At 45.0% G+C, this 24,995-nt stretch overlaps 1 long non-coding RNA gene across 2 annotated transcripts in view; it reads left to right on the top strand.

The window, feature by feature from the left end:
* The first annotated feature begins 13,256 nt into the window (after nt 1-13,256).
* The window catches only part of LOC132332240 (uncharacterized), a 158,925-nt gene continuing 147,186 nt past the window's right edge, over nt 13,257-24,995 (top strand). Inside the window, exons 1-4 of one of the 2 annotated variants that reach the window (XR_009487842.1) lie at nt 13,257-13,444; nt 13,844-13,962; nt 15,178-15,319; nt 16,485-16,621. This is a non-coding gene — a long non-coding RNA (uncharacterized LOC132332240). The remainder of the gene's footprint in view (nt 13,445-13,843; nt 13,963-15,177; nt 15,320-16,484; nt 16,622-24,995) is intronic. The other variant, XR_009487843.1, reaches the window with a different exon arrangement.

The raw sequence follows: 24,995 nt of genomic DNA, 5'->3' as shown, positions 1-24,995 counted from the left end.
TAAATTAAGTGCTCTTGCCAAACTGGAGTTTTTATGGCAGTTGCTGTATTACGAAGAAGGTTTAAATAATAATCTTGGAGCTTCAGAAATAAAAGGTTCAGTGGTGCCACAGCTTCCCAGGTGTTTGTTCTGAAATCTGTGCCCAGTGCTGGAGCACATGGACCTGTCTGCTCAGGTCCTCACTCACAGGCAGTGAGGTTTAGCTCATTCCCTTTGTGCAAGTCTCTGCTTGTTTCCTGTACCCATTTGTGACCTTCCTGGGAGGGCTGGAAGCTCCAGGGTTTTCCCTTGAGGGATGATTGCTCATCCTTCAATAAGGTGTTTACTCTTGCCTGTAATTGCATGGGGTTTGAGCAGCACCAAACCCTAACTGTGCTTCCTTCCCATTTCATTGCTTTCATGTAGAGACATGGGTGTGTGCCTTGCTTGGGGAGTTTCAAGTTGGGGCATGATAAGCCCCATCTCCAGGCACTTTCCCAATCTAATTTGTCAGGAGCAGGTTTTGCTTTTGCTTTTTGTTGTCCATTCATTGCAATTCCCAGGATACATCAGGGCCTCCTGACCTTCCTTTACTGCCCTATCTCTCTTCTGTCTCACAGTACATTTGGAAACAATTTACTGGTTTTAAAATTGGAGGAGAGACATCCTTTATTTCACTTTGAAAAATGGGGAGGTTTGGAGCAAGAGACGAGAAAGGACTATGGGCCCATTCCAGTATTTGTTTTGCTTATTGGAAAACAAAACCATTTACCAAACTGCTTTCAGAAAACAGCAATCCACAGGCTTGGTTTTCATTAAAAAGGCACTCACTGTTTTTCCCCTGAGTATTTAGTGACATTTTTTAAGATTTTCTGTGAACAATAATTGTATTTTTTTATCAAATTTTGTCTTGACTTTGTGACCGCAATAAAGTTTAGGAAACTATAATTTATTATGGGTTAAAAAAAATATTCTCTGAATCTGGCTCCTTTCCTTGATTACTGGATCATACTGTGATTCTTCTCCCAGTTGCAAAACACCATTGTAAATGCTGCTTTCAGACTCTGTGGTATGTTCCTCAAATGGCTTGGAGAGCTACTCTGTCATCCATTGCTTAGCTCTGCTGCTGAGACCCTGAGAGAGAAACTCTTTTGTCTCTTCCCCAGACTCCAGAAATGAAAGTGTTTGTTTCTGATGTTTTAGTTTTACTTTGGCAGTAAATGTCCTTTTATTTTCTTTTCCTTTTTTTTTTTTTTTTTTTTTGAGGTGTCTTTTCTTGTGATACTTCAGAACTGAAAAATAAGGTGTCCTGGTGATGATGTTAAAAGTCCTCCTGCAAAGCTAACCCTGCTACACCACCATTAGCAGACTCCAGAGGCTGCTAAGTGCTGCTTCAAGGATGAGGGTAGTGGGGAGAGAAGGTGCTTTCCCCCTGAAAGAGGATTCTCCTAAAATCTGTGCTTGCTTTGCAGACTGGGAGCTGGCATTTGCCACACCAGAGATCTGGAGATGGGGTGGTGACCTGCAGAGGCACTCCACATCCTGGTGTTTTTTGTAGCCCAGTCTTCAGCTCCCTAAAAGCATGGGAGCAGAAGGGAAGGCAAACTAGAGGTCTAAAGGGTCCTGTGTCACCCAAATAAAGATCCAGGGAAGCTTCCACATGTCATTGTAGATTGTGTCTGTTCCTATTGAGGGGAAAGAGCTCTTAGATGGAGGGGTTGCTTAGCTTCCAGGCTTGATTTGCTGCTGAGCTGGGGCAGGTATGGCTGTTTTCTAGGAGCTGAACCATGGTCACTGCCCAGCTTTCAGGTAATGGTGGCTGTAGGTTTCTATTTAATTTACCTCAATGAAATCTGAGCTCTGGGCTGTGAGTGCACAGTACCCAGGTAGTTACCAGTCAGCTGAGTCCTACATGTCTTTTGCTAGAGATATCCTCTGGTATCCTCTAAGGCACCTGGGATATGGTCAGGCTTTGTTAACAAAATAAACTCTGCATGGATTTTTTTTTCTTCATTCTTTCCCAGAGGTGCTGTTGTCTTTCCATTCTCCCAGGACACTTGGTGGCATTTCATTCCTCTGAGGTCGACTGATTGTGGCCTTAACCTAGCAGAGAACATGGATTCCTCACTGCCTTACAGTGAGACTGAAAGGTTTTTAAAGAACATGCTATAAATCATCTGTGGTTATGGATTATAAGGTAGAAGTGATGAAGTAAAATCTATGATGATCATAGAGGAGGGAACTGTGAGCTGCTGTTAACCCTAGAGAGGTACAAATGATCATCTGAGATGGAAGTTCACAGAGAAAAGAACCCCAATGCATTTAGTTGTTTCCATTTGTCCCTGGAATGGGCATCTTAAAGCACAAAATTGTTTTAAAAATCTAGTTCTCTTTTCAGTTTATGACCTGAATTTCATAACTAGTTGTGTAAATAACACACAAAATATCTTGATATTCTCCTGTGTGTTAAACTGCTGCAGCCAGTGTAATTGCTTGCAAATATTGTGTGCAGCAGCAAGGGGAAAATCAGGTTTGATTGCATTTATTGTATTTCACTCAGCTTAGCCACTGGAAGCAGCTTGAGTCAGCTTTGCTTCGTCTCTCTCACACCCTTATCCCAAAGCTGTATTGTTTATATTCCTAGGTGAATTTGTTGGGAATCTTTTGAGATGATTATTAGTAAATGCTACGTGATGTAGATAACAACTTTAATAGAGAAATATAAATTTGGGTTAAAATGTTTGTGGCTACCTCTTGTAGAGAGACACCTGCTCACTCCAGCAGTGAGTCAGGCCCTGGAACCAAGGTGGGAAAATTCCTACTTCCAGATCCAGACCCGCAGATCTCAGCCTCTTTCCCTCTCAGCTTTGGACTGGTGGCTCTCTTGGATAGAAATGTGGGATATGGGTGTGCTCTAAGCCGAGGGAATACCCTCATTTTTCTTTGGTTCTTGTCTTTGAAGGGTTTTTTAAGGATTTGAATTTATGCCACATCAAATGTTATATAATCAGTCCCTGAAATTAAGTACACAAGGACAGATATTTTTCTCTGGATGATTTCTAATTCGTGGCTGAAAGAGAGGGAATTATTCCAAGAGATTAAGCAGGGAAAATGGTATCTGCATTTGGATTGCGTTTCTTTCTCTGAGGGGGCTCTTTGAGAGCTCTCAAGACGTGCCCACTGCTGAGGCTTGCTGAGAGCCAACATGCTTCTTGCCATGGTTGTGTGCCTGCTTGAGGGAGCCAGGTCTGAACAGCTGCATGAAGGTTTAGATGTGTTTTAGCAACTGCTAGTCCAAAATGGCACAAACTGAAGCACTTAAGAAATCTGGGATTGGGACTGGTAGAACATGGTTCTTCTTGAAAGTTTCTGAAAGTATGGGCAACTGGAAGTAGCACTGCCTCAGTTTCTGTATCTTTATTTGGGCAAGGCTTCTGGTTGGCAGGAGGGAGCCCAGCTGGTCTCAACAGTGAGATGTGACATACAGCTGTCTTTGCTACTTTTACTTTTTGTTGTTGACATGTAAGTCTTTCACCTTCAAAATAGAAAAGTTCTCTTGTGTTTGTGTGTGAACATCCATAAACTAGAAAGGCCAAATCTCTTGCTTTTTCTGTCTCCAGTGCAACTTGTAGAGAGCTGCCTTTGCTTGCCCACAGCCCCAGCTTCACTGTTTGCAAAGCTCTTTGTGCCTGACCACATGAACTCCAAGTTGGATTTATGGGAAGATTGTCTGAGGTTCAGGCATAAAATCTAGGATGGCTGATTTTATTTAAGGAGGACTGGGATTCCAGGCTGCCAGAATTGATGGGACTGGCTTGTTTATCTTCTCTACTGAAGCCAGTTGACAGTTTTAAACCATCATTAAATCAAACTTTTGCTGTTAAGATTTACTGGGAGCTTTTTACAAATGAAATGTAAAATCTGGTGCTCTCCACGTGGAAGACAAATTCTTGAATCTGTCTTCCAGTATGTTGACAGAAATGTGGGGCTTTCAGGTATATATTTACATGTACATGCTGCTGAGCCCTGCAGTGGTGACAGACACTTCCAAATGGCCCTGCCTGGAAAGGAGAGGTATCTCAGTGTTTGAAGGCAGATCCTGCCAGCCTCATGGATTTATGGGAATGGTGGCCCAGAAGTAGGTGAATGGGACAGGTACCTATAAATACAATGAGCTAGTCTTGCGCACAGGCAGAATAACTACATCTAGCTTTATAAATAACAGCAGCCTTTTAGGTTTCCTAGGAGGTCTGGCAGGCTTACAAATGAATGTGCTGCTAGTTGTCTGAGACCAGACATCGGAAAGCTGTCCATGAGTGCTGTTGGCCCACTGTCTCATTTTTCCCTGCCCCCATTCCCTGTCTCTTGGTGGGGGTGGTTTTTTGCTGTTTTTGGTTACTGCAACACAGACCCTGCCTGGCCTGCAATCTCTCACTGTTGCTTGCTGGAGATGAATGATTCATCAGGCCCAACCTGATAAAATTGTGCAAGCCAGTCACCAAAGTTAATCAGACCAAAAGAAAAGAGGGGAGGGAAGGGAAAAACAAAAACAAAAGGGGCCCTAGAGCTAGTTCTAATTTTTGAACCTCCCCAGAGAATTTAAAAATGCATCTATAATGTACTCAGCCTGAGTTCTCCACCTTCCTCCAGCTTTACAGGGAAATGGGAGAGCAGCTCAGGCGATTGGTTTTAAAGTGCAACTTCCGATGTTGCAATGCAGGGGAGCAGTGATTCAACAGGGTTCCTTGGGGCACCGTGTTTGGCAATGGTGCTGCCGAGCAGGCGGCCCTGGCTGCAACCTGCTAATCACTTCCACTCGGGTTTGTTGTGTCACACCAGCCAGGATGGAGCTGAGGGGGCTGGGGAGCTGCTGACATGAATCATGTGGTGCTCTGCTGTGTAATTAGGAAGGAGCCCTGTGGTTGTCAGTGCACTGGTGAGATTTCTCAGGCCTGAAACATAAAGACTGCCACCCACTTCAGCAGAGGATTAACATCTTTCTGACTGATCCTGAAAGAGCCTGAGAAGCCTGGTTGCTTGGGGCCAAGGGGAACTGGGGTTTGGCTAGACAGGGCAAGGTGGGTCTGTCATGTCACTGCCACAGCCATGAGGATGGATCTAGGAGGGAGAGCATCAGCTGGGAGGAGAGTGCCTAGGGTGCTCTGTGAGAAATCCCTTACGCCCTACTTGGTGTGGCTGCAATAGTCCTGCTCACATCCACCTTGTGACTAAACGAGACAGAGTTGCACAAGTGATTGCAATGTCTCCCCTGTCTGGTTGCTGTGATGCTCAAGGGGTTCCCAGGGTGCTGCTTCCTAGTCTGCAGCTGAAGAATATCCTTTAGTTTCTCTCAGCTGCTTGCAGCAGTTCAGCTGGCAGTGGGATGCTGTGCAGGACTCACCAGCTGCAAGCCCAGCAGGCCCCTCTGGGTTGTTGGGGGCTAGTGAGGGGATCACCATTACAGTCACCTCTCTGCCAGCTGGTCCATCTGCTCTGCATCCTTGGTGCTTTTGGCTGCAGGAATTACAGTGAGCTCTCAGTGAGTGTGAGGAAATGTGTTAAACCCTGAAATCTTCCAGTATGTAGAGACTGATTAGTCAGTGAGAATGCTTTAAGGGATTTCATCAAATTGTCCTGTAATTCTTTCTATCCTCAGATTCCATATTACAACAGAGAGGCATTCCCTTTGCTCTTTCTCATATTGGGTTCATTTTAGTTCGGTTCATATTTGGTATATTTAGCATTTAACAACATTTTATCAAAACAACATCTCCACATGATTTTAATTTAGAATTACATTACTGTGATACTGTCAGGAGAAAACCATGTGCCAGACCCTGATCTGCTGTGAATGAGCAATAGTCCATTGATTTCAGCAGGGCAGCATTGATTTATTCCAGTCAAGGCTCTGGCCCACCCTTGCTTAAAAGGAAAACCCATTTCCTCACCCTGGTTACTGAAACATTGCATATCAAGATGGGATGTGTCTAAACCACCTCCTTTTACTTTTCACCACTTGCGTAATTTTGTTTCTGTTTTCCACTGCTCCTCATTTTTTACTGGGGCAGTGAAACGTTTCTGTTTGGGGGATAATTTCACTCTAAACTCACAAGCCTTGGCACAGCTGAGTTTTGGGAGGATGGTTTTAATGCTGCACCGAATATAAAAAATTAGATTATTTTCTGCAAATTAGGGCTTCTGGCTCTGATGTTTTAGTTCTTGTACATAACCTTCATGCTGCACGAGGCAGGGTAGGGGCATTGGAGATGTTTCCTACTGTTTTCTTTTCTTTATATGACACTCAAAGAAGCCAAAGGTTGGTGTATAATTGCACTCTTCGAGTCAGAGAGCACCTTAAAAGTTGGGCATCTCTTGAGACAAATTAGAGATCTTCTGACTCTTGTACAATTTCTCTGCAAGAAAAATCTTTTATGGGCTCAATGAAAGGTACTTAATTCTTGTGATCATGCATCTGCCTTCCACAGCACAGTTGTATTTTTGTGTTAGCACTGTAACTGCTTTGTTTGAACAGCACAGATGGCAGCTGCATTATCCACTGCATCCCTTCCTTGTGAGGGGAGACATGATGGTACGTGAGTGAGGTACTCCAGCTCTAATTTCTGATCCAAACAGTCCAGAAGTTCTCAGGCCTGGCTCAGGGCAGGGTGACTTTGTCTTATGCACCAATATGGTTGACATATTTGGGAGAAAGCCCACTAAAATTAGCGGCTTCTGCCTAGATGACATTGCAACCTCAGGCACCTTCCCATGGGGAAAGAAAGAGCCCCTCTTTTTGGCAGGTAAGAGGAAAAGCAAGGATGTCTAATGTTATAGACTGGGTGTAGCTGCCACTCTTCATTTACTGCAGTTTTGAGAAATTATTAACACTCCTTTGTGGAATCAGAGAGCTGAAACAATGGTGACCTCCACCCCACGCACACGTCACTGCCCAAAACAAAGGCACTGCCCTAGCCTGCATAGGTGTGGACAGGTTTCCTTGGCAAGAGCCTGGCAGGAAAGGCAGGGAGGCAGCTGGGGAAAGCCTCAGGCAGAGAAGCAGTCAGTGCTTTGTGAGCTGACTGATGGTGAAAAGGGAGCTGAAACAGGAGCAAATAAACTGGGTCCAGCACGGGGAGGAGAGATTTTGTACCTGTGTCCTACATGAGCAGGATTTCTGCAAAAAATTAACTGGCACTGCTGAGAGGCAGAATCCACATATGGAGTCAACCCAAGGCTCTGGTTATCCACTTGTCTGAAATAAAGTCACTAAAGAAAATGAAATGAGTTGGAAAACAGAAGGCATTGGCAGGAGAGCAGCCTGTTACCGGAATACATTTGTTGTATAGCAGTAAATGGAGAAGCCTGATTTGCCTGGCCCTGTGCAAATCCCACTAAGCTTTTACAAACCCAGAAGTGATGACTGACACAGAGCAGAGGGGCAGCAGGGGGAGAATAAAGTGCTTTGAATGTCTGCTTTTCATTTGACTCAGTTCCAGGACGACACAATCCACCCCAGATTAAAAATAATTAAGCTTCAGGATATCTTTTAGGAGTATCAGAGGTTTGATTCAGCCTCCTTTTTTAACCTTCATGCTCGCCTCTCTTTGGAATTGTGTTATTGTGGCTGATGTAATACTGTGGTGACTGGTAGCTGTGACAAGGCCCTTGGCCTGCCTTTTCATTTCAACTTGGAAGTGTAAGGAAGACCTAGCAGTATCCTTATTTTTACCCAGAAATGCTTTTCATCCAGAGGCCAGGGACACTAGAACCAGGAGGTGTGACTTCCATCTCTTAGTGTGAGTTTTTGGGAGGACTGGTGGGAGCAGGGACTGATGTTTGCTGAGGCTTTCTGTCACTTCTTTTAGTTTCCTTTGCAGGTGTGCCAGTAGAAACACCTCCCCACTGTCCTTTTGAGTCCTTTTGAGTGATTTCACCTCAAATTTTGCCTTTGTTCAAGTGGCAGAATACCATCTCCAAGTAATCTTGTCAGCTGAAATCATCAAGTGTGGTTTAAAATGGCTGCTTCAAAATAGTTGGAGTTTCCAACCCTCAGACTTTTTATTGCCAGAATTATTTGGGAATTTGCAGTGTTTCATATGTTTCCCTGTGAATTTACAGTTTTCTGTAAAACTAAATGAATTACCCTGCTTTCTTGTGGTCAGATGGGACAGGCAAGAAGTGATGAGGCAGCCGAGAAGCCAGAGGTGCCTGGTTGGAAGTGGCCAGGACTTGCTCTGCCAGCTCTCCCCAAGTGCTGTAGGGTTTTGGAAGTGCTGCTGTCATCTGAAGGATGTTTCACGCTGCTGAAGACCAGAGAAAGAAGTCTTTTCTAGGAACTCAAGTCTGAAAAATACAATGAATCCACACATTTCTTGGTTTTCTGTGTAATCTCCTTGTGCTGCCTCACAGTCCTATCTCTCCCCCCACCCTTTAGGATGACTACAGTTGTTCTCGTGCTAAGTGAGGGAATGTTCCATTTCCTTGTAAGGAGTGTCTACTGGCCTTACCTGCTGCTGCTTTGCTTTGCAGGGAGTGTGACTTGTACAGATCCTGTAGCTTATCTCCTGTGGGAGGAAGAAAACATCTTCACCCAGCAGTGAGGTTGGAGTGACCCCTTGTACGTAGAGATGGACTCTTCAGCAGAGGGCAGGGCTTTGCTGCTGTTTGCCATGATGTGCAAAGTCCTCCCATCAGAGATGGGATCTTCTTGTGTGAGGCATGCACAGGTAGGAAGAGATTGTTCTAAATCACAAGAAAAAAACATTACAATATGTAAGTGGAAAGTTGGGAAAAGCTGCACATAATTATTGACTCTCCCATGGCTTTTTGGTGGACTAGTGGAACGTAAGCCCAGCCCACACAAAGTCTGTTCAGCATGCACAAAATTAGTTTCTCAAGAGAATAAGTGTCCAGTGCTCCTTCAGCTCAAAATACCTCTTCTGGGCACTCATTGCAATAGTCTCACATGCACTGGGTGGATGCAGCCAGACCAGGTGACTGAGCCCATCATTGCTGCAGTGGTTTTTTTTAGCGTTAATTTTTGGTCAGTTCAGTGAACTGAATTTGCCTCATGTAGGCATCTCCAGTGCTGGAAACATCAGCAGAGGACAGAGTAACAGTGGAATTGAGACTGGCCCTTTGGGCAGCTGTTACATTAAGCCGGTCACTCTGGTTTACTCAGTCCTGGTGCCCCTTCTTGCCTTTGCTGGTGGGACCCTGGCATCCCTGAATTTTTGCAATTTACAGGACTCTCCCTGGTGACAGAAGAAGTAGAGACCACTCTTTCCAGCATGACCTATGCAGCACTGCTTGCTGCTGATGAGATGCTCAGGAGAAAGCACATGAGAAGTGAGTAGCTCACAGCTGGAGAGAACCTCCTGGAGTGAAAGAGGAAAACAAGGAGTGTCTCCTGTGTTGAAGGGCTACTCACAGAAGCCGACCCTGCAGTGGGAATTGGTGAAAACTTACAGCTCTTCATCATTTCACTTTCCATGGATTTTTAAATTCAATTTGTGCTCTCTCCATCCAGGGGTGGAGATTGCAGCACTTCCTCAGAACAGTAGCTTAAGCAGCTCTTAAATTGTTTGCCAGACTCCTGTGGTTCTTGCCAGAGCTGGGGTTTCACCTCTTGTTCTTCAGGCTGACTGCATGAGATGGATTGAAATTGCAGGGTTTCCTTGCACTCATGCTTTTTTTCTTTTTGATGTTTCATCACATCTCCCTCTTTTAGGCAGGCTGTTATATCTGATACAACATGAAACTTTGGAGAGAGAAGGCTTTGTTAAGTAGTTGAGAGTTACGAAGCAAGAGAGATATTGTCAATCAGAGGAGAGCTTGTGGTGTCTGTCCTTGGAACTTTTTAGGAAGAGGTTGTCTGTGTGCGTCAGCCATGCTACACAAAAGTGGGGCCTGTTTTAAGATGGGATGAGAACTGCTTGTCCCTGCACCATTTCTTCACCTCTGCTTTGCAAACAGTGCTTGTTAAGATAATCAGCAATGATGAATGCCTATGGAATATTGCGAGTGTGTGAATAACCACCTAAGAAGTATTTGGAAATTGCTGCTCTTAGTTTTCTGAGTCTGAGTTTCCAAACAAGAGCTCCAAATAAGTAAGCAAGAGGAAGACACGTGTTCTCTTAGCTGAGGGTACCCTTTGCTGAATGGGTGTGGGCAGCAAACTCATGCAGAGGCTGTTAGTAATCCTCACAGGCTCTGATGTGGTCACACTGAACCAGAGGATTTGTGTTACACGTGAATGCAATGACTTTACTTTCTAATACTTGGCTGGCTTTGTAAACCATCTTCCTTTCTCCCTGGTCTTGTTTTCTCTCATGAAGTCACCATTTCTTGTTGGTTTTGGGGTGTTTTTGTGACTAGAGAGGAATGTAGGCTTCTCAGAAGCACATGAGCTGTTTTGCTCTTCAGTAATGTCCCTGCTCTGCTCATAGACAGAGGAGAGCTGGGTGGAGAGGATCAGTCAGGAGGTTAAGGAGAGGCATGAAAGAAAGCTTCTGAAGCAGGATGGAGTGGCAGAAAGGCTGCTTTTTTTCAAGGGATCTGTGAAATGAGGCCATCCTACTGTCATTTCTGAAGCAGGTAATTGCATGGTTTTTGTGCACTTTGCATGTGTTCTTTGTGACCCGTGTATTTCTCATCCCTTGTACTTTCCTCTGAGTCTCCTCTGAGCTGTTTTTTCTTATTCTCTTCCACTTTTGTGCATGAAGCAGAGGTGCCTGCTACCCCCTTGATATCTTCTTAGCATGACTGATGCTAGCCAGGCTTTGGAACAGAAGCAGCTGCAACATGGGCCCTCCCCAGCAGGTCTCCTGTCCTGCTTCTGTCCTGTCTCCATGCATCTGGAGGGGCCAGTCTGCTGCAGTGCCATGGCTGCAGCTCCAGCCAGCCGGAAGCCTCTGCAATTTGCCTCTGTGACACTGACTCACAGGAGGGGGAAGGTCTTGATCACTGTCTCATGGGAAGTGCTCTGGCTCCAGGCTTCCTTTAGCATTTCCTTGCTTAGACCCCAGCTCAGCAAAGCCCTTGAATGGAGTCTGTTGAGCTGCTGTCTGCAGCTCACTGCCCCCCTGCCAGCATGACAGAAAATGTCCTTGTGGCACTGATGTTTGTTTCCTGCAAAGGTGTCAACAGTATCAAGCGGACTTGATTGCTTTGATATTCCCTATTCATGGTGAATACTAAAAACGCTTGTTAAAAATCATTACTCTGGTGGCAGAATTTTTTTTTCCTTTTTCAGTTCTTTCACCTCAGGAAAGTGAAATATGCCTGTATGATGGAGAGAGGATTCTTTTTCCCCACTGCCAAAACAAAGGTAACATTTTTGGAAGAGAGAAAAACTTCCCATTGCTTTCATGAGTAATTGAAACTTCATAAAAAGTGTCTACCCTTTATTCTTTCTACCACTGTGGAGATTTTCCACTTAGCTGCCATCTTGGAGGTGCTGGCCAGTTCAGCCTTGGCTTTGATCCCAAAATGTCTCTGATCTGGAAAACCTTCCTGGAAACATCACTAGAATAGCCTTTCCTGTGAGATTTATGCTTCCTGCTGGGCTGACAATGCTGCTGGATTCAGTGGGATTTCCCCTGTGGGGAGCAGGACATGGAGTGTCTGCTCGGTACCTCACGTCTCAGGCTCCTCCTGAGCAGAGGAGAAACCTGTCAAGAACCACATTCAACTTAAATACTCAAGGTTCTCACACTTGAGAGTTTTGCTAGTAGGTATGATGTTAAATCCTTCATGGATGGAAGGCAGCCCTTGGATTTGTTAATCTTATGAAGGAAATTTAGTTTTTGGAGTGTTGCGCTGGGACCCCAGATAACTATTTTGGGAAAACTAAGAATATAAGACTGGCTGTGGCTGGGCAGTGTTGCTTCACTCCTTTATTCCTTCTTTAACCTGGTGTTGACATATCTGTAGTACAGCTGGAGGTACACTGATAATGTCTCAGACATCAGGTGCTCTTATGGTGTTAGAGGCCACTGGGTGCCTGTCCCAGACAGACAGGGAGACAAGAGTTCAGGCAAGTTTTTTGTTTCTAACTTCTTCCCTTCCCAATCAAAAACCTGGAGCCATGCAGCTCCAGTTTTGCAGAACTGGGTTGGGACTCAGAGAACCCATACATTTTATGTCAGTGCACCAACCACCATTTGAGTGTAGGGGTTCTATGTCCTTCAAGTTTGTGGCAAATCCCTAAGGTCTCTTTGTAAATCCCTGATTCCTTGTGTCTCTCTTTGTGAGTTCTTGCATTTATGGGATCTGCCAGGCTGGAAGGTGCAGCCTGCTGTTAGATCACATTTACAGAGGGCTCATGTGAGACTTAAGCCCATATTACGTTTGTTCCTCTGTGATGCTTATATTTGTCTTGCACTTTGTCTGGGAATTCAGATTGTGTGTCTTGGCTGGGCTCTGTCATATATGTTTAATCCCAGTTTCTTTGCTTGCCTGCAGGGACTTGCTAGGGAACAGGAAGTAAATGGAGTGTCTTGTGGAGATGCCTTGTAGGGAGAGCTGACTGCCAGCCAAAAACCCATCCAGCTACAAAAGCAGCTGTTTCAGCCCAAAGAATTTGTAAGCACAGTTATTTTCTTAGCACCTCATCATGCTTCTAGCAGGAACTTCAGCTGTCTGACAGGTTTTCCGTCCTGCTAGGCTGGGAAACATGGGGTGCTTAGATGGTGAATTCAGCTTGGTGTTCCAGTGACTGAAGGGGGTGCATGTGGGAGAGGGGAGAGAGAAAGTCTCAAGACATGGAAAGGGGAACACTTGGGTCAAATTAATACTGAAGGTTTGGAGTCAGGTTTCAGCCTTTTTCCTGTGCAGAGCAGGTTTGCTTTGCAGCTGGATCTGGGATGTGCGTGTGTGTGTGTGTGTGTGTGTGTGCACATGCCTCAGGCACAAGGGAAAACAGGAATTTTCCTAGGCTGTGATGAACAGTCTACCTGGAGGACTGGCTTTGTCTTGGCTCTGGGCTGTGGTGGTGAGTCCCAGCTGTCCAAGCATCAGTCCAGTCTGGAACCTCTCTTACACTAAGAAGTACCTGGAATTAAACATAAAAAATGTCATTTGGGAGAGACTAGTTGGCCCAGTGAAAAAGAGAGACCTGCTCCCTGTATCTCACATGCATATCTCACTGTCAGTTCTTTTATGGAAAAAATCCTCCACATCTTGACAGCAGACATAAGGAAAATAGATTTGTTTGGTCTAACCACACAGTTAAATGTAGCAGGCTGGTTCCCCTTTGCTCTTTGTTTCTCCACTGGCCCAGAGTGGGGAAATTCCTAATCTCAACACTCAGACTTGCCCTCTTTGCCAAGACTCATCTTGCCCACGTGGCTTGTGTCAGGGCTGTGACTGGGAGAGCAAAGCCTGGCAGCTATTTTTCTAAGACCTTAGCAATCCATTGCTGGTGTCCAAGGATCTGCTGCAGAGCTGCTGCTTCAGGGATTTGGTATGGAGCTGCAGGGGCCTTCTGGGCAGGTCCTGGCCAGGGTTATCTGTGCTCCCCTGCCCCAGGCACTAATGCCCTCATGAAGGGAATGACTGAACAGCACAGAAAACAGCTCTGACACAATTTACAGCCCAGATAATGCCAGTTGGTGCTGCTTGGCTGCACCAGCTGCTTCCTCCATTGTGTCATTACTGGGTGGGGGGGGGGGGGGACAGACTGTTCTGAGCATTGCTGTTGCAAATATCAATCCCACTGTGATTGTGAACAGCATCACTGTCCTGGAGATGGATGGTTGTACCACAGCTCATAGAGAGACCTGAGGTCTCCTCTCCTTCCTCTCTAGGCCCTTGCCAGACCCATGGGACTCTAACTTGCATTCTCAAAATTCTCCATTTACAGTTTGATTGCAGCTGGCTGTGCTGTGCCCCACATCAGCCTCCAGAGAGCCCGTGTCACGGGACAGGAGACCTTTCAGCTGGAGAAGTCAGCCACCGTTGAAGCTTGACCCAGATTCTGAGGTAAAGGGTAAATCTGCCAGTTTCTCAAGTACAGCAGTAACAGCAGCAAGAGTCAGGGTTGTGGATGGCAGCACAGCCACATCCTGCAGAGCTGCTGAGGGGTTCATGTCCTCACCCCTGCCCACGTGTCTCCCCCTAGGGAATGGTTAGAAAACTTTCTCTGCAACTTTGATGGCACTTGGTGTCTTTTGTTGGACTCCCATATACTCATAACTTTAGTTGATGATGGCAGTAATTCAACAGTTAATGCTAAAAGTAGTCAACTGCTGCCAGCCTTCCTGACTGGCTGCTTCAGGCCACCCCTTCAGAAAGCTCCAGAAACATCTGGGGGGATGATGCTCATCCTTATTGCTCTAAGCAAGCGTTAACTACAGAGCAGATGTCACCTTTCGACTTTGTTGTCTGAATTCAGTGGCAGCCTTTCACATGCAGCACGATGCAGGATCCTTTCCTTCCTGGCCAAAACTGTTGAATGTCATTTGCTGTGTCAGCTTAAAATGCAGGGGTGAATTTCATTGGGTAAAGCAATGCCTGTATGTGGATGAAAAACAGATGAAAGCATAATGTGATCCAGCAGCTAGAAATTCAACTTAGATAAATGTAAGCTAGAAAAAGAAGGTATGTGGTTTTAACCGTGACTAAATAGCAACAATTAAATAATTATTGGCACCAATTACCAAGGGATACAGTGGTGGTTCTGTCTCTTGAAGCCTCTGAAGAATCCATGTCCTGTTATCTCAGCCACAATAAATTTGGGACATGAGATGAAATCTAAGAATATTTTTGTGCAGTAGACCAATATGATTATTACTGCTCCTTCTTTACATCTAAAAATGTAAAAATTGTAATTTTAAGGGTGCTCAGTATTCTTTAATGTAAATATTGCTATTCTGCAGCAATCCCTATTTCCTTCTCCTTGATGCTGCTTTTCTAACACATTGCTCTGAGCTGGTGGATGGCAATCAAGATTACAACAGGTTAAATGCCTTGCTACCTCTGTATAATGTGGAGTGGTGGTTCATGCCATTGTGAAACAGGGATTGGTCTTTGAAAAGGCTTCATGCTGAGGTCAAGATTTGCTGAGCATTTCTTCTGGTGGCAATATGGCCAGAAACTTCTCCTTGCACTGCTGCTCCTTTTGTGTGCTTATTTTGTTTTTAATAAAGTTCCCAATGCCATCATAAAGCATAATGTGATTTCCTTTTGGTTGCACAGGCTTTCACCTGAAGAGTTTCCTCACTGCTTTTCAGCCATGGCTGTGTGAATTTGTCTCCAGACCAGTCTGGGAATGTAAGAGCTGGGGAATCATCTGACTCTTGCTGGAAGCAAGAGCACCCACTGGAAGCTGTTCTACCAGGTGGGAGAGAATGGTTGTGGTCAGAGATTAACCCTGAGCTCAGAGAGTCCCTGGGCAGTAGGAACCTTGCTGCATTCACAGTCTAGGTCTGGGAGAGCTGCAGGGGGCATGGATGTTTCTGAAGGATGTAGAACAGGCTGATCTAGTGACTTTGGAAGGTGCAAAGCTTTTTCTTGATTTGACCTGAGATTTGGGAAATTAGTGGGTTTTAATCCTTGTGATCCTGGAATGCCCATGGGCTGTGAGAGGAAGGCTGGACCTCTTGAAACACCCTGTACCAGAAAAACAACCTTACTGTGAAGGACTGTATTAAACTAATCAGGATTCTGTTTGCTGACTCCTTAAATGTGAGACACCTTCTAAATGTTCATTTGTAGTTTTTAAAAATTTGATTTTACATGTCTGTAATCCTATTGCCTGTTTGGTGCTCAGTAAATAAAACAACATGCAACTATTTCCTTTGACTTGCTGAACTTAAGGGCAATGCCAAAGCTGTAACTTAATACCAAGGCATCCCAGCACTGTGGACGTGTTGATCCTCTAACAGCCAGTGAATTCCTCTGGGCTAACCAGGGGTTTATAAAATACATCTTAATGTGCAGCTATTCAGCAGAAATCTTTCCTTACCTGATATTAGCCAGGAAATCCCTCTGGCCTGCCCTGGAGGGGAGTGGTCCCTGAAGTCCATGGACAGCCAGAGAGGTTTTGATGGCTGTAATCTGTAAATACAGCACCTTCTCTGCCAGTCATTACCCTGCCCCCCCTACTCACCCAAATATCTTATGTGTAAAAGAAAGCCACAATTGGAAGGTCACATTTTCCAGTTCCAAGGCGCTGCTTCTGAGTGCTGTTGAATTGACCAAAATGTATTTGAGAAGTGCCGTGATCTCGGAGATCAATCCAAGAAACTGGAGATCAGGCAGACCTATGATGCCCTCAGAGATGCAGAGAATGTTGGAGGTCAAAGGTTTGGATCACAGGATGAGGAAGTTAAAGTTCCATGTCTGAGTCATCATCTTTTGTTTGGCTCTTCTGAGAAGGGGATTTTTGTGCTTTTAGAAGAGAAATTGTTTTGCTTTTAAAGTTTTGCCTTCGATTTCAAATTAAGGAAAAGTGAGTATAAAAAAGGAATGTTTGTCCATGTTTTCTTTCTTTTCTGTAAAAGCCTTGTGAAAGCACAAGTCAAATTCATTTCTGAAGAACAGGGTACTCCAAAAGTGGAAAAGCACCATATCCTGTCCCATCTGCTGAGGGTGACCTTCTGAGTCCAGACATGGAATCTCCCATAAAAGAAGCAATAAGGTACTCTGGGATACTTCAGCCTGGGAAAGGGATGATTTGAGGGGGAATGTAACAGAGACCAACAAAATCTGGAGGTGCATGAAGCAAATGGGTAGGGACTGCCTATTCCTACCTTATCCCTTGCAAGAATTGCAGGCCAACAAATGTAGGCAGATTTCAAACAAATGGTGGGAGCAGGTTCTGGATGTACCAGCCGGGAGACACAGAGAACTTCTCATCATAGGGTGTTGTGGGTGCAAGCTGTATTCTTGTGCTCAAAGGAAGACAATAGTGTTTGAAACCAAGATTGTTAGGGATAACAGAATAGACCAACCCTCTAAGGCTGAAAAAAAAAATCTCTTCAGCTGAAAATGGTTGAAGGTGAAGTAAATAATTTGTGTTTGAGCAGGGAAGTACCATGTATTTTTGACCTATTCTCCCTTTTTCCTAGGTGTCAATCCATAGTTTATATTGTGGTGGTAGGTGGATCCTTGCTGTGGACTCATATGGCTGCTGCAGGAGTTCTGAGACACTTAACCCTGGAGACAATATTGTTAATGTATTTTGTCCTGCAAAAGAAGCATCAGCACAACTAGAGCTTCCTAGAACATCCCAAGGATGACTGATCTCCTTAGAAATTGTTTCCAGGCTATTCCTAAATTATCTGCTGTCTCAGTGGTTATTTCCTTAATAGCCCTCCCTGACCACAGAAGCAGTCAGGGAAGTGGGAAGTATCCCCTGAGGAATGGGGACTTCTGGGGAAGAGTAAGGCATAAGAGGGGCCAGAAGGCAAAGGGGAGGTCTAGGGGAAGGCACTACAGTGGGACTTTGGAAACGTAATCTTTGGCAAGCTGTATCTACTTGAAAAATTTCAGCTGCCTGTAAGGGGATAGGTGGATTGAGAGAGTTGGGTAAGAGCTGTACTGGGATGGGGTAGGAGCTAGTGATGAAAAAGAAGCTCTCTGTTGGAAGGTGTGGGAACATCTCTGTCCCAGTTGCTCTTGAGCACAACCAACCCAAAGGAGCAGTGCTGGCTGTTGGTTTCCTTAGAATGGGAAGCCAGACTCTGTACTTCCCACATATTGCTATGAGCAAGTCTGACAACTCCTCAGAGGGATTTTTGAGGACTGTTAAATGTCATGTCTACATGGAGCTTGTGTTGGGGAAATGCATATTCCCAGAGCTGCTTTTCTGAAAGCAGGACTTTTTCCTTTACTTTTCACTTCAAAAGGACTAAGTGCATAAATCTTGTCCCTGGCAGAACCTGCCTCTCCCTTTGCGGCAGCTCAAGTGCGTACACAGGGAATCAGAGAGCAGGTGACTTCAACTTAACCTTCCCTCTGAGCTTGAAGAGCAAGCCAAGGCAATACAAAAGGGACCTTCTAAGAGACTTGTGCAGCTGCACAGCCCTTATATTGGCCCCATGATGTGTTTATCTTTTGCCTTCAAGAAAGTCTCAGAGTTAGGGGAAGCTCCCCCAAGTGGGATGGCTTAAAAGACTGCATCCGCTGCTGGGAAGTGCACATGCTTCTTTCTTTATAAGCCATTTGATGTGTTTTTCCTCTCTTGCTCTCTGTTCCCCTCCTCCCCTGGCAGCAGAATTTCTGGCTGTTGCATGCTTTTCATTAAATCTTTCTGATTGTAAGCTTGTATGTTCTGACCCAGGGTCAGAGAGTACCATGGCAAGGATACAGCTCAGCAACAGAATGGAAAGCTTTTTCTGGTTTGGATTATTAGACATCTCCAGTTATTGCAGAGTGTGTTCTTGTCTGGTGTCTGAAGACAGAGTTAAATGTCACCCGGAAGGGAGCATTCCATGATGCTCCTGGAACACTGAATGTCTCCTCTTGAATGATGAGGGTGTCTGTGTTTGTGCTCCAGTTGTGTCTTGGCCAATTTCCAGCCTCTAATGCTACTGTGGTCCTTATCCCACATGTTCCACTTTTGCAGTATCCATTGGGGGAGGTATTTAACTTTCCTCACTGATATCAACAACTGCCAGCTTTGAGTTGTTTGGGTTTAGGTTGTTTGTCTGTAATGAAAGCTCCACGCTTAGTGCCAGCTCAAATCACCAATTGCTTACTCAGCTTCGAAGCTCTGTTATCAGAAGGCATAATCACTTCCTGCATCTTTGTTTGTCTTTGCCTCAGTGCTGCTGTACTGATGGGCTGGGAGGTGCCCTGCTGCTCCTGCCGCTTTTCCTTGCCCCAAGGCACATCAAGTGGGGAGGAAAAGGAGTTCCTGGTTATTGCTTCACCTTCTTGAGATGCCTCAGACACAGGCTGCTCTGTAATATGGAATATCATCCCTCTTACTTCTTTTGAAGGGAGGAGGTCAAGGGGCATTTATGCCTATTGTGAAGGCTGTGGAGTTTGCACTTAGAGGGGACAGTGGCAAAATCCATCTGTAAGCTCTGGGCTACCTCGTACGGACACAGGTGCTGAGCTGTCATGGGATGTGTTGGCATCTCTCTTAGTGTCTGGCTGTGGAGGTGAAGTGTCAGGGCCCTGAGTGTAATTATCCTGATGAACTTCTCATGGGTCTCCAGGCACTGCCCCTGCCCATGGGTTCAGAGGCTCCATTGAAACTCAGTCCATGACTTTCAATTGCTCCCTGAGCTGTGGTGTAGATGTACCACTCCATTCAAGGCTTTACATTGGGACCTCGATCCATGGACTGACCTCCCAGTTTGGCATCACACCTGCCTGGTGACCACTAGACTGTGTCTGACCTTGGTTACTGTCACTGGAGCTGACTGAACTGCACTTGGAGCTCCTGCCTTGACCTGCTCTATCACCACAAATGGTCTGGGCTCTGAGTTGGCCCTCCCCAGACTTGGCTGCTGGCCTCACTTATGTCCTGTGGGATGGGGGAGCCCTGCTCTGCTGACTGAATTATCCTTGACTCTTCATCCTGTAGGGAACTGCCAGCCCTTCCTGATCCCTGACCCTTGAGAGGTCTCTACGGAGAGCTGATTCTTTGGAAAGACTCATCTTGGTGTGAAACACTTCCTCAACTACCAGCACAGCACAACAAGAGCATGTGGCCTTGGGGATATCCTGTCTGCCCACTGGGGAAGGTGACACTGTGTATCAAAGCAGTGCCTGCCTTCACATCTCCAGTGTGGTAAATGTGTTATCACCAGCTCATTAGTTGCAAAATTAATTAGCATTCCAGCCATGGGATGTGATCTGTTTCTCAACTCAGCAGGCTGGCCAGGCAGGAGCTTCTGTCCAGCCTCAGGAAAGGATGTTTGGGGATTTGGGGGTTTATTTCGTGTTTGTTTTTTAAGCTGCTAATAGTTCTAGTGTTTTCTGCTGCAATCAGCAAGCTGCCCTGTACTGTGACACTTGCAACCTTCCACGGCAAGAAGAGAAACCATTCTTTTGCAGAATCCTTGCTAAACAGGTTCCCTGAAAAATATGAGGAACCTGTGACTGCTCACGCCTTGCAAGAAAAGATCATGATAGATGCATTTACAGAGCACAAATAGTAACAACCATCAACAGACAGGGGGAAATGGCTCCTCTGAGAGCAAGAACCAGACTAAGGGAAGAAAAATGCTCAGGTTAGTTAACTAAGTTTTGTGAGAAGGGAGGGGAGAAAATGCTGAGGAAGGAGGGGTGGTAAAGCAGGGACAGGGTAGGGAGCAGCCCCTGAGGAGGGGATGTGCCTTGGCAAGAAGCCACCTGTGAAAGTGAAGCCTCCTCACCAATAAGGCTGTAAAAAGTGTAAACAGAATTGCTGCAGCCTTCTCCCATGGGAGGCCAGGCCCAGCTATGCAAAGGATACCTCCTGCCCTAGGGCAGGTCTCAAGGGAGGGAGCAGAGGTTTCCTTGGAGAGTCACTGCCTCCCACTCATTGGTGTTCAGACAGAGCCCTGGGTTTCCTCCCAAAGGGCTGGGAAGTGTGGAGGCATTTAGTTCAGTGTGGCAGCTCAGGGGGATGGAGAGAGCTGTAGAGAGAGGACTGGCCCTCCCAGAGGGCTCTGCACGGGGCTTGCAGTGCAAGAAACTCACCTATGGTGTGTATTTGTAATTCAGCACTGGGCTGTGCTGATTCCTCCTGCTCCCCTCTTTTTCCTTGCTGAGCTTGTCTCAAGCTGATGGCACATAAACCTTTTTCCCCTCTTTTCTGATAGGCTCCTAAATTCACCTATGATTGCAGAAGGCTGCAAGCTCTTGCCAGCCTTCAGAGATTTATAGCAAAATCCTCCCACACATGCTATGTACTTCAGAGGGTGGAGTATAAGGGTGCTCTGGGGATGGCTGGGAGATGTCTGTGGTGTTTTGGAGATCCCCATTTGTCACTGAAGGGTGAAGTGGAACAACTGTTGTCCCTGGGAGCCCCTGCTCTCATTTCTTCCCAAATGAAGAGATTTGGTGACCCAGCAGCCCAACTATAGCCCAGAGGAGCTTTATTGGGTGTTCTGCATAGGTCCTACAAGCATTCTACACATAGAGCTTACAACTAGGTCCTTGTCAAAGTAATAATTCAAACAGAGTTCCTTTGAAGCTTTTCCAGCTATTCTGGAGACAAATCAGGGCTGAAGAATCTTATTGTTACAGAAAAAACTTTTTTTCTACACAGTAACAGAAGAAGGCTGTTGTGTTGCTTGAAATTCAGGGCTGGATTAAACTGGACATCTAAAACTGGGGAGATGTGAACAATTGGAGTCAAAGCTGAAGAAAATGTTCTTGTGATCCCTTGTGAATTCACCCAGATAATCGGTGCTGTGTGACTTAATTGTTGTAAAACAGGAATATGTTCCTGCTCTTTGTTTTTTTCTTTCACTTTGGCTAGCAAGTTCTTCCTTCAGAGATCTTAAATATTGTCTGTATTATTACTATCATTATTCCACCTAAGTAAAATTTAAAGTAACATATTCCTCCCCTGATTATAAATAAGATCCTAAAATTATTCCTAGTTTACCTAAGGCTGGATTTCTAATGCAGGGAAGGCATTGGAATTGTCCTGGTGTTGGGAAAGTATTTCCAGCTCTTCAGGCACTGCAGAACTCCTCTGTCAAGACTTGTTCCTACAGCCTGGGCTGTCCACAGTGTCATCACCGGAGAAAACACTTATAAAATACAGACTGTTTCATAGTAATTGATTTCTCTGGTCCCTCCTGGGTGAGGAAGAACTACCCACCACATTCTGTGATTCTGAACAAGTTGTACTAATAGACCTTTTAATCCTTCATTTCCCTCTGTCCCACAAGAAATTTGTACCTGTTGAAGGGCTGAGTAGATGATTGAAACAGCTCCCTTTTGGCACTGTGTAAGTTCAGGGGAAGCATTGAAATGGAAATCAGATTCCCAAACCATCATGCACAGGAGGAAGAGAGGGAGCTTTGATTGACTGTGTTTTGTTAAACAAGAAGAGATACATGGACTGAAGTTTTGGTGTGGAGAAAAAGGGAAAAATATCTTGAGGATTATGGTTGGTGCTTTGGTCATGGGGAGATACAGTTCTTTAGCAGCCTGTGGAGTATTTTCCCAGTGAAACACCATTGTGGGGGCATGGAAAACAGAGTCAAAAAGGTACAAATAAGAATGAGACTTATCACTGGCAACAAACCATGTTTCTGAGGCTTTATAGGGAAAGATTGTAATTTGGTTATTGTGAAAGACTAAAGCAGACTTATCTATGCACCAGGCTTTGATAAGAATGATGCCGTGTCAAAATTCCCCCTGCATTTTTTTCACTGTGTCTGTTTACTTTTCATCAAGAGTTTTGGGAAGTGAGATGTAGTTTTCATCTCTTAAAGCTGTACTGTTTGGAATGCAAATTGTTCAGGTCAGGTTTTTTTTCCCCCTGCAGCTTTTATCAGAATGGTTTTGCTTTTGTACCTCACCTTTTATCTCTACTTCTCCCTCTGTTCTGAGATGTTCCATTGCCATCTGTGCAAAAGCACCTGAGGCCCCTGTTTCTCTGCCCAGATCCCAGATAAACCAGCCTAGGTCTATGTGAGCAGTGGAATTACCAGTACCTGATCCTGGCCTCAGCTGTACTGTCTTTGCCAGAGTTCCTTGCTCTGAGAACCAAACAGATTTGCACCTTTGAAGCCCAACCAGCACTATCAGAATTAATTAGAAACACACAAGTACATAAGTTCTGGAGTGACATTTTGTTGTTTTTTACTCAATGAATGTGCTAGGAAGTAATTTTTATTGTAATGCTGACTGTTAAATTGGAAATGACAATTGCATTTTTGCTAGAACTGGGCTTCTAGATGACATGAGGTGTTAACTGCATAAGGTGTTTCTGCATGGCATGTCACACTGCCTCTATCTCCAAAACCAGAAAAGCTAATTGCTAGATTTTTCTTTGTCATATGAAGACTGTCTAGCCCTAAAACTGTACAAGAGCTCAAAATTTATAAATATACCCCGAATTACCAAAAAGCATAACTAAGTGCATTGCTCATGATAACAAACTCAGAGATAATTGTACTATTGAATTATGTTAAGAGAGTTTCAGGGAAAACGTAGGTTAAATTACAACTTCTGTGAGCTTGGGACATTGGTTCTGGAAAACATCCTCCATGCAGAGCTGCTTTTCTGTCCCTGGGTCGTCAGTAGATGAACTATTTTTTTTTTTTTCTTCCCCTGTGATTCAAGTGGTGAAAAGCACAGAACTTGTGAATTTTGGTTTCCAAAATGTGTTTTGCCAGCTCTGATGAGCAGGGGGTTGCACCCTAAAGTCACTTTGATGAACTTGTTCTCTCAGTGAAACTGGTGGAAATGGTGGAAAGGGGAGAAAAATGCTTCATTTTGAGCTGCCTGTTTCACAAACCACTTCAGTTACCTTAAAATCTTTAGATCAAAAAAGGCTGAAAGGGCAATTCTGCAACACAAAGGAGAGCAGGAGCAATGCAGAGCACTCATGGTTGGGAGTGCTGGAGGAAAAATACATCCCACTGTCCTGGAAAGCTCAGCACTTGAACACTGGAGAGGGAAGAGTGAAATGCAGCTCTCCTGGACAATGTCTTCCAGGGAAAATTCCTTCTTGGCCTAAAGTTTGGCACCAGGAGACAGGTGAGACATTCCTCAATCAGCCTCAATCAGGAGGAAATTGAAAGCAGAGATAGGAACAAGCTGTGGGCAATTTGAATTGCTTTCATTATTCAATTAACTTTGCATCAGTATGTGATGCAGAGATGGAGAGTTCTGATAATGCAGTGAACTATTACTCTGGAATCCTCTGGACTTTCAGGACTTTTTGATGACTTGCCTGATAAGAAGACTACTGAGATGAAGACCAGAATCCCTGGAGGAGCCCTTCAGGTGTTGTGTTCAAGGAAGATGGCAGCTAATGTCTGCCATCTAATAGGTTAAATAGGTTTCACTAAACTCTTAGGCTAACCTAATCTGGACTTTTCTTCTTGTCAGGTACTGTCACTATTGTAAAAATATTATCTCTCAGTTGAGAGGGGTCAACCTGGAGTAACTTTCAGGCTGCACCTGCACTCTTGTTTTAAAAACCACTGCACAGAAATGTGCCTTCCTTTCAGAACAGAGACCAGGGAACAGCACTGACAGCAGATGGCTTTAAAGGTGTGAGCCTAAGCAATGACTATACCTGGCTTTGCCAGCCCAGCAGCCAGGAAGAAGGGGACAAGCCATAGATGCTTTGTAAAATCCTGGGCAGACACTTTTCATTGCCAGGGATTGCCTACCAGCATCTCTCTCTTGGCTGTAAATGCCAGGAGAGAAAAGCATGCCATGCATACTTTCAGGAATTATAGGGAGGATCAGGTTTCCCCTGCTGTCCTTCGTGGTGACCCTAGACCCAGGTACATCTAAATAGGGCTGTTTGAAATACTTACAAATAGGGTACTTGGAGCCCTTAGGGTTGTAAATAACCATTTGTAAAGGCTTTTGAAATGCAGTGATTCTGTCAGCACTGCTGTATTCAGACTTTCCGCCCTTCTCTTTGTTTCTTGTGTTGCTCCGATGCAGAAAAACACAGAATAGGTGATAAAGCTGGGCTTGAAATAAATCCTGGCAAATAGACAGATGATTTTGTGGTCTTGGCCACCTGGTGCAAGGAAGGGCCGCCGTGGGTTGACTGGTCTGTGGCAGGCAGGGATCCCCTGATTGCCCCGGCAGGTGGGAATCCTTACATCTGATGGGGGGCTTGGCGAGCAGGGGAGGCTGCTCTCTGAAGTTAAGTTAGAGCTGTCCTGCTGGGATAGATTTGCAGTTTCTTTGCTTAGGGAAGCTTGGTCACTTAGCAAGTATGAAAGAGGGGAAAAAAGGGAGGACATGCCTCACTTCTCATGCATGTGATAAGCTTCTACTTTTTTTTTTTTTTTTAAGTCTCAGACTGTTAAACATTAAACAGTTTGAATCTGTGGGGCCGTGTGTGCCCCTAAAGGCTGTGGCCAAGC

This window comes from Haemorhous mexicanus, chromosome 11 (assembly GCF_027477595.1).
Source record: "Haemorhous mexicanus isolate bHaeMex1 chromosome 11, bHaeMex1.pri, whole genome shotgun sequence".
Taxonomy (NCBI): domain Eukaryota; kingdom Metazoa; phylum Chordata; class Aves; order Passeriformes; family Fringillidae; genus Haemorhous; species Haemorhous mexicanus.
This window is presented reverse-complemented; position numbering and strand designations above follow the sequence as displayed.